We start from the raw sequence: 8,028 nt of genomic DNA, 5'->3' as shown, positions 1-8,028 counted from the left end.
AGCTGTAATTTAGTCAGGGAAAGCAAAGAGAACCAACACCCCCATTCATAGTTAAGTCAGAACAAAGCTCTTTTGTAAAGAAACTGTTTATGTACCTTCAACACTTTCAAGGCATCATTCAGGGTGTATTACCTCACAGGTGATTTACATTTTCTGTTTAGTATCACTTCTTTTCCTCAGTCTGTGAAGGGAGGTTGAATAGAGAATTTTTTCCAGGTTTGTAGCTTTCTGCTGCTTAAGCCTGTAGAAGTACTCCATGTATTTGGAAGTGTGCTGCTGGGGGAATAACAGTTTGAGACTGCTGACTTGTCCATCGTTTATCATCATTATATGGTGTCTGTCAACGAAAACCATTTCCCAGAATTCCATAAGGAGTTGCTCCATATAGAAGCATGGAGCCTTGTGACAAGAAAAACGCATTGCAACGAATAGTAATAGGAAGGGGGGGTGCCGGGGACAGATGAACAGAAGCTTTTAGAGCTAATTCATGGCTGGCGTCATCTCCATTAGCATTGGGATCGTTTGACGTTGAGTTCAGAGAACATGACCAGAGCTGGTTTCCATCTGTCATGGTGATTAACGGGAGTATTGTTAGGTAATAATAGTTTAATAACATAGCTGGAGCCAAAGAGGCACACCAAAGTATACATGTAATTCTAAAACCAAGAAGAACTATGGATTAAACCACAAGAGCCAGGAAATTGAGGTCCTGTTCTTAGCTCTACCACTTAGAAAAGAACAGCCAGGGAGAAATTTTTCTCAAAATTGAAGAGAGTTAAAATAGTCTATCAATGAGGTGAAGAGAGCTGTCTTAGCTCTCAAGAAGGGTAGCATCATGGTGAATTTAATGTACCTATGTCTCAAGGACTAAAAAAGTTTGTTAAACCAAAAATCCTCTGAGACCTAATAGTTGAGTTAACAATAGACAATGCATTAAAGAGGAAAATAGATAATTCCTTATGTTGATAGACTAGATTCAATGCTTCCAAATAATATCCAGATTATATGATATGGTATTATCTGATACTCAATTCAATGGCTATCTACAATTGATGGTAAGCCTAAATAGTTAAAATTGTCTTGCTTTTGTGAGTCTGCAAGAGGTAAAATCTGTTCAACTTGTAACAACATATTTCAATGAATTTATCCTTTCTTTCAGATGGCAGTAATTGTTGATGGGCCAGAGACCTAACATGACCCCCATACACAGAACCTAGACCATATGGGCTTTCACTCTGAAGTGTTGTAACTTTACAGGGGAGAAATCACTTTCTATACAGAAAATTGGCAACATGAGACTATTTATTTACATGTTGGCGTTCCTTCCTGCCAAGTAAAGAGCCATCTGACCTAACAAGGTGCTATCCAGTTTTTACTCAGAAAATTTCCACCAAATGTGTCTCAGCATGAATGGGAAAAACATTCAGAAAGTAAAAGTAGGCTTATATAAGAGGGGAAGACAGAATTTGGCTAAATACTCTTCTGGACTAGGTGGCATGCTTTGACCCTATAGGTTATTGCTCAGTGTTTGGCTTATCATGATATCAAGATAGTTTGAACCCTACTGGGAGAGAGGCAAGCCAAGATGCACTAAATCTAAAAAAGACACTTGAAAGTAAGTAAGGGACTATAATCCAAGAGAAGAAATAAGAGCCTTTTTTGGGTTGTTTGTTTATTTTTTCCTCAGTGGTTTAGACTATATTTCCTTTCCCCAATGGTTTGTACTATGTTTCTTTCCCTACCTCCAGATGAATGTGCTGGGACTCTGGGAACTAGAGCACAGTTTAAGATTCCCAGACCAGCTATAGGATTTGATTATTCTGAGGAGCTAATGGATGCACCTGAGCATAGGCAAATGGCTATTTGAAGGTGATAGAGGGATCATTCCTATCAATCAAAACCACAGGAGAGATGATGCTGGATATATGCTATGTATGCTTGTATTTAAGTCTGGTCTCAGTTGGGGTGTGTCTTTACAGCACACAGTTAATAAGTGGGGGAGTTGATTTCAGCAGGAGTGCAATGTTTTGTGTTTGCTTTTCCATTCTTTGTAGACAACTAAAAGGAGGAATTCTGATAAGAATGGATCAAGGATGGGACACCTGGGTGGCTCAGTTTGTTAAACATTGGACTCTTGATTTCAGCTCAGGTCATGATCTTTGTAGGTCTCTGTATTGCCTGGGATTCTTTCTCTCCCTTTCTGCCTCTCCCCGACTCATGTGCATGCTCTCTCTCTCTCTCTCAAAATAAATACATAAACTTAAAAAAAAAGAATGGATCAATGTCAAGGATATTTATTGGCCCACAGTACAAGGGTGTGGAGCTTTTGTGTAATCAGAGAATGAGTTCAAAGTCTAGACTTCCAGTGAGTGGTCTCATTTCAGACTTTTTCTTCCTAGTAAGCTTGTCCTGTCCTAGAGAGTAGTTGTGGTAAGAAGTCAGATTGGCTCAAGGCCCTGCAAGGAAATTCTTGTTTTCCCTTCATTTCCCTTCAACTGGTACATTTCCTGGTACATTTCCTTCAACTAACATTTGCTTGTCATCAGAGTGATAGGATGAACGTAAGACTTTGATGTAATTGGGGGATGAGAGGCCACTTGACCTCCCTCTGGTCTTGACATAGAAAAACTATCATGAGGTTTGGGGCAAAGGCCTCTGGATAATAACAAAGTTTGCCTGGTCTTCCTCTCTGATCATGCATTGCTCTCAGAAACATTAAAGGAGGTGGCTGGATTGAAGGATCATGGGTCCCCAGTCATTATTCAAATTTCTAACTTAACAAGACATGATTTATAAAGTAAACACTTTTAGTGTCTATTCTGAGATTGCTTATATTAAACTCAAATAAAATCAAGTAAACTGCTGCATATATTTTACTTCAAGCTGTGTGGACACAGATCAATCTATCTGGGATCTGAGGCACAAAATCTATAAGAGAATATAGTGACATTCTCATGTTACTCAAATCAAAAACTTAGGTTAGTCTTTGGTTAGAGTAGCTTTAAATTGGCACAGTTGACTCACAATAGTGCAATGAGCATTAGCTTGAAAGTTAGGTCCGTTAAGCTCTTGGTTCACTCTTATCAAGGGGCAAAACCATCTAGGTCTATCCACAAAATTAAGAGATTGAAGTCAAACCTCCAAATTCCCTTTCTCCAGTGCCATGCTTAGACAACAAAATGGAGGACTGAGGCAATTACAAAAGGAAATTAGTGACAAAAGTCTCACTTGTTTAAAATACAAACCTTAAAGAACACATAACAAAAATCTCAAATAGTTTATTTTTAAATGTTAAGTTTTAGATTCCTTCTTAGTTAAGTAATTAGAAAAGTCATCTATCTGCTGTTAGTTGAGGCAAAGGCATTTTGGGAATTTTGTATGTTTTATTTGAGATTGCTATACAATTAATTAGTTTAATTCTTGACTTATTTTTGAAAACAAAGACTATATACCATATATAGAACTAGTGTACATTTTGTAATGTTTTATGGTCTGTTTACTTAATATCCATGATATTCTCCAAAGGCAGACTTTGTTGTTCTTCATATTAAGCACCTAGTCATTTACATTCATGTCTCCAATTCCTTGTTTCCCTTGACAACCTATTCTTGTTACTGTTGTTTATCCTTGAGTCTGAGACCTCACAGAGGAGTTGGTTGCAGTGCATGCCAATGAGACAATGGGTTTAATTTCCATACAAGCCAGTCACTTTGCCCTATTCTTTGGCCATAGCTTATGCCTCTATTCCACCAGTTTGTCACAAGTGAGCCCAAGAGGACATGGATGGCTCTGCACCAATCTGTTGCCAATACTGGAAACAACAGTCTCAAGTGGGCTCTCACCTTATGATGGGTCACTAATGATGAGGTCATTATTGCCAGGTGAAGAAAGTATGAGGGTTTTCCAGGAGAAATCATTTTGGCATCCTCCCAATAACAAAGTCACTTGCAGATGGCTGGAGAGTGAAGCAGAATGAGACAGCTTCTCTCTGTTCTGTTGCCTGCTTTCCTTCAGACCCATCCTGATTTCTTCTAGGCACTCAATATGTGACAAGGTTATGGCTGGTTTACTTGAACTGACAATTCCCGAGCGCCATATACTGTTATAGAGCAATATGCTAGCTCTCCAGTGTAGCAGTGTCAGAAAAAAAGGCTTAAAATGTGATTTCTGTTTTATAGCTATGATTTATCTTATGCTTTACCCTACAATTTCTTGACTGAAGAAAGTTCTGCCTTGTTTGTAGTTGGTGGTTATTTGTTATGCTGTGAGGCTATTAGTTTTAAAGTTTGCAGTGCTTTATTCCTTTCTGGGCAGGAATTTCCTCAGATTTTTGATCTAGGATTTTTCAGGGAGCAATTGGTAAAAGAATATGGGAAAGGTATCATTGTTCATCGTGAGGGAGAAGGTTCTTAAAATTTACCATTAAATTTTTTCTTAGTGAAAGAAGGTAGCAAGCCAAAATTAGTGAATGGTTGGGTATTTTTAAAGGTGTGAAAGTTTAGAGGTATATTAGAAACAACTGCATTTTTTGTTTGTAGATTGATTTTTAGTTTTAACCAGTCACTATTTATTTTCCCTAGGTCAAATTGTCTTCCATTAGAGCAATTTTAACTGAGTCAGAGAACTGAGATAACAGTTTTGTTCTCAACAGAAACTTTTTTTTTTTCCCCAAGAGTTAGAATTTTACCCTTCTAAAGCCCAGTGACTTCATGAGCAGGGAGTACATTGATTCAGCATGGAAGTTAATTCAGCATGAATACTTTGCTAAGGATTTTCCAAACCCCACATTTTCTTCATTTTTCTTGTTGATTATATACCCCAATTGTCATTATGCAAAATAAAGACATACCATAAGACATATAGTGTATAGAACCTGGCCGAGTGAAAGTGCTTTTTAGAACTCTTGTAAGTGGAGAGCATTAATGTTTTGCTTGTCTTTGCATCCTTTGTGGGGAAAAACACCCCAAATCAAAAAACTAAAACTTGGCCTGGTCACCCTTGCCCCTCGGCAAGATCTGCTGAGAATCTGGCTGTACCTCTTCATTGTTGAAAGTCTTATTAATCTGACGAGGAGTTAGGACTCATTTAAATCCTTTGTCATTTGAGCTTGAATTTTAACTACCCCTTGCGGATTTCAATGAGAAGTATTATGTAATTAGATGAGGATGGAAATTAGATTAATGTAAGGGAACAATGGAAAAGACATCATATTAGATAATTTATAATTCATGTTTCTAGATTTTATTGTGGCCATCAAATTGCTAATAATATAGAAACCTGATAAAGTATGCCACAAATGATGAAATTGGTGCATACTTTGGAAAATGGTAGTAGCAATAAAAAGAAAAATGCATAGTTTTATGTCTCTGAAACAAATTGTCCACATAACTTGAATCCAGGTTTAGTTGAAATGACTAATTAGATAAGAAATAATGAATGAAAATGATATAAACATTTAAATCAGGTGAAGAAAAGTTGTATATAAAATCTGTAGGTTATATTACATTAGGGTCTCTTTTTTTAAGGTATGTGAGAAAGGAAATTGCCAGTTAGATCTGATGCTACATATACTGAAAGCCAAGGTTTTCCAACTGTACAGTATTGTTTGGCATAAAGCATTCTCTTTTCCTGACCCCCTTCAGTCACTCCTAAGTGCAATACCAATACTGTTTATCTCCTTGGAGCTGGGCAAATATAAAAGGTAAGTTATTAATATGACCCTGGTTCAGAAAAATATTGACTAGTTATTAATGCATAATTCACTTCTTTGGAAGAGCACTTAGAAATTTAAAAAAAAGATCACAGAGTTGACTTTTTCTTTCTTTTGGTGTTCAGATTTATGAATTTTAACGCATTTATGTATCTGTGTTACCACCAGCACAATCAGGTTACAGCACAATTTCATCACCCCTAAACACTTCCTCCTGCTCTCCCTTTCTTTCTCCATCTAGCAGAATATTTTAAAAGTTTCTGTGCAGAGTTGTGTGTCAACAAACACACATCCCTAAGTCATCACTTCTGGCTTGTTGTAGAAGTGTATTCTCTCTTTTCCTCTCATCTTGGTAGTTTGCTCATATGTTCAGTTCTTCTTCCTGAGAATGCTATGCAATTGACAGATTTCTGTGAAAGTAAGTGGGATTGGGTTGTGTACAATCATCTGATCCAGAGGTAGGTTGTGGAGAACATTTGCTGGAGTAGTGCTTCAAATCGCAGGGACTGAGCTGCTAGGAAGTGGCAATAACCCAGAGAGGAGCCTACAATGTAGGATAGGTGGGGTTTATACCCAGGGAACAGAAATGGGAAAAGAACATCACAGGCTGAGGAAGTGCCTAAGCAAAGCACACAGGAGAGAAAAGTGTGTGACACAGGTGAAAATAGCGGGTAACTCTGAGTGGCTGGTAGGAAAGGCATGTGGAGGGGGATAGTAGAACATACGACTCAAAGGTTTTGTCAGAATATGGATTGTATATAATTGACAGTGGGGGAACATTGACTTATTTCTGAGCGGGTGAGAGATTTTATCTGAAATTCGCCTCTAGAAGAGTAATCATGGAGGACCAACCAGGCTTCAGGGAGAAGAATATGTGGGACATCCAGAAAAAGATCCCAGTGACCCTGGAGCTGCTTCTTTAATTGCTCATCAGTGAGAAAGAGCTGGGCATTGGTATCAGAATCCTCTGTACAGATGTTATGTTTGGATTTATAGAAACATGAATAGCAGCTTGCATATTGTTCTTAAAACATCCTTTGGTTACCTGTATTAAGTTTGGAATCAAGGAGCCTGTCTAGATAGTGTTAAAGAGACATGGTAGGTGGTATTTCTACATCATTATTAGATTCAAGAGTCCAGCGCCTACAGGAGCAAAAACTATTAGCTTCACAAGACTTATTCTTGTACGAGTGGGCTACACACTGTACATGTAAGAAGAAAATAGCACACTCACACCTCACATCTGTAGGAACAAACTCATTCATTTATTCATTAATTCATTCAAAAAGCATGCTTCAAACACATGTGCTATATAGCCTGTGGGTCGGGCTAACCTTCAGGAAACTGTGGCAGCCACTTATTGACCATCTTAGCTTAAGCCAGCTGACTAGACTTGTTGGCTCTCATATTTTCAGAGAACTTTTCACTGTTATCAACATATTTTTGGACATTAGTCTTTCCTATCCACTTTCTTAACATTTTATGCTTTCTTCTGTTTTCCTGCTAATCTAACCCAGACTCTTGAGCCCTGCACTCTCTGGTCTTCTACATGATCTGCCTGGTTCTTTCTTGCCCACTTAACCCCTTACTTTAGCTGATCCTTACTCTTGCCTGTGTCTGCTCTAATGGGCTTACATGGTACTGACTCATGACCCACTTCTGATATTACCTCACTGGGGCATGTTACTACTGTGGACCGCTTGTCTCATTTATTTCAAACCACTGACTCAACTTTGGCATTGGTTTCACATTTCGTCTCCCACCATTGTTGTGATTTTCACTTGGGTAGTATCAGATTGTTTCAGGCATCTATGTACCACCCAACTCCAAAAGAAGCATGTCACACCAGGATATGTTATGGATGTCCTCAAATGGCATGAAGAGATGGGTTTGGTACATTCGATTCAGAGACTATTTTTTATTCTGCTTTAGTTCCATATTAATAATTAGAAAACTAGATTTGGATTTGCTTGAGCTAGATATATATCTATATGTGTGTGTGTATCTATATCTATCTATACTTATTTATATCAATATCCATATCTATATATGTGTGTGCATATATATATATATATATATATATATATATATATATATATGAGTCTTGGTTCAAAAAGGGTTAGAAAGTATGTTCATCTTTGGGGCCAGGAAATTAGAATGGTTTCTTCTAGTTTTAAATTCATTATAGGATTAGAGTTTTTGCTTGTATTGGAGAGAAAATAGACAAGACGGATGTGCTAACTGTAGTGACTAAGTGGTGTGTCACTGGAGGAGCAGGACGAGGGTGAAAATAAAATTGAATTTCTAATGACGGCTGG

General features: G+C 37.8%; 1 long non-coding RNA gene across 1 annotated transcript in view; it reads left to right on the top strand.

The window, feature by feature from the left end:
- LOC115303622 overlaps window positions 1-1,341 on the top strand; it is a 59,942-nt gene extending 58,601 nt beyond the window's left edge. The window contains exon 3 of the long non-coding RNA XR_003914180.1: window positions 1,160-1,341. This is a non-coding gene — a long non-coding RNA (uncharacterized LOC115303622). The remainder of the gene's footprint in view (window positions 1-1,159) is intronic.
- Window positions 1,342-8,028: the final 6,687 nt, after the last annotated feature.

This window comes from Suricata suricatta, chromosome 1 (genome assembly GCF_006229205.1).
Source record: "Suricata suricatta isolate VVHF042 chromosome 1, meerkat_22Aug2017_6uvM2_HiC, whole genome shotgun sequence".
Lineage (NCBI taxonomy): Eukaryota > Metazoa > Chordata > Mammalia > Carnivora > Herpestidae > Suricata > Suricata suricatta.
Note: the sequence above shows the minus strand (reverse complement) of the source record. Positions and strands in the feature narration are given on the sequence as shown.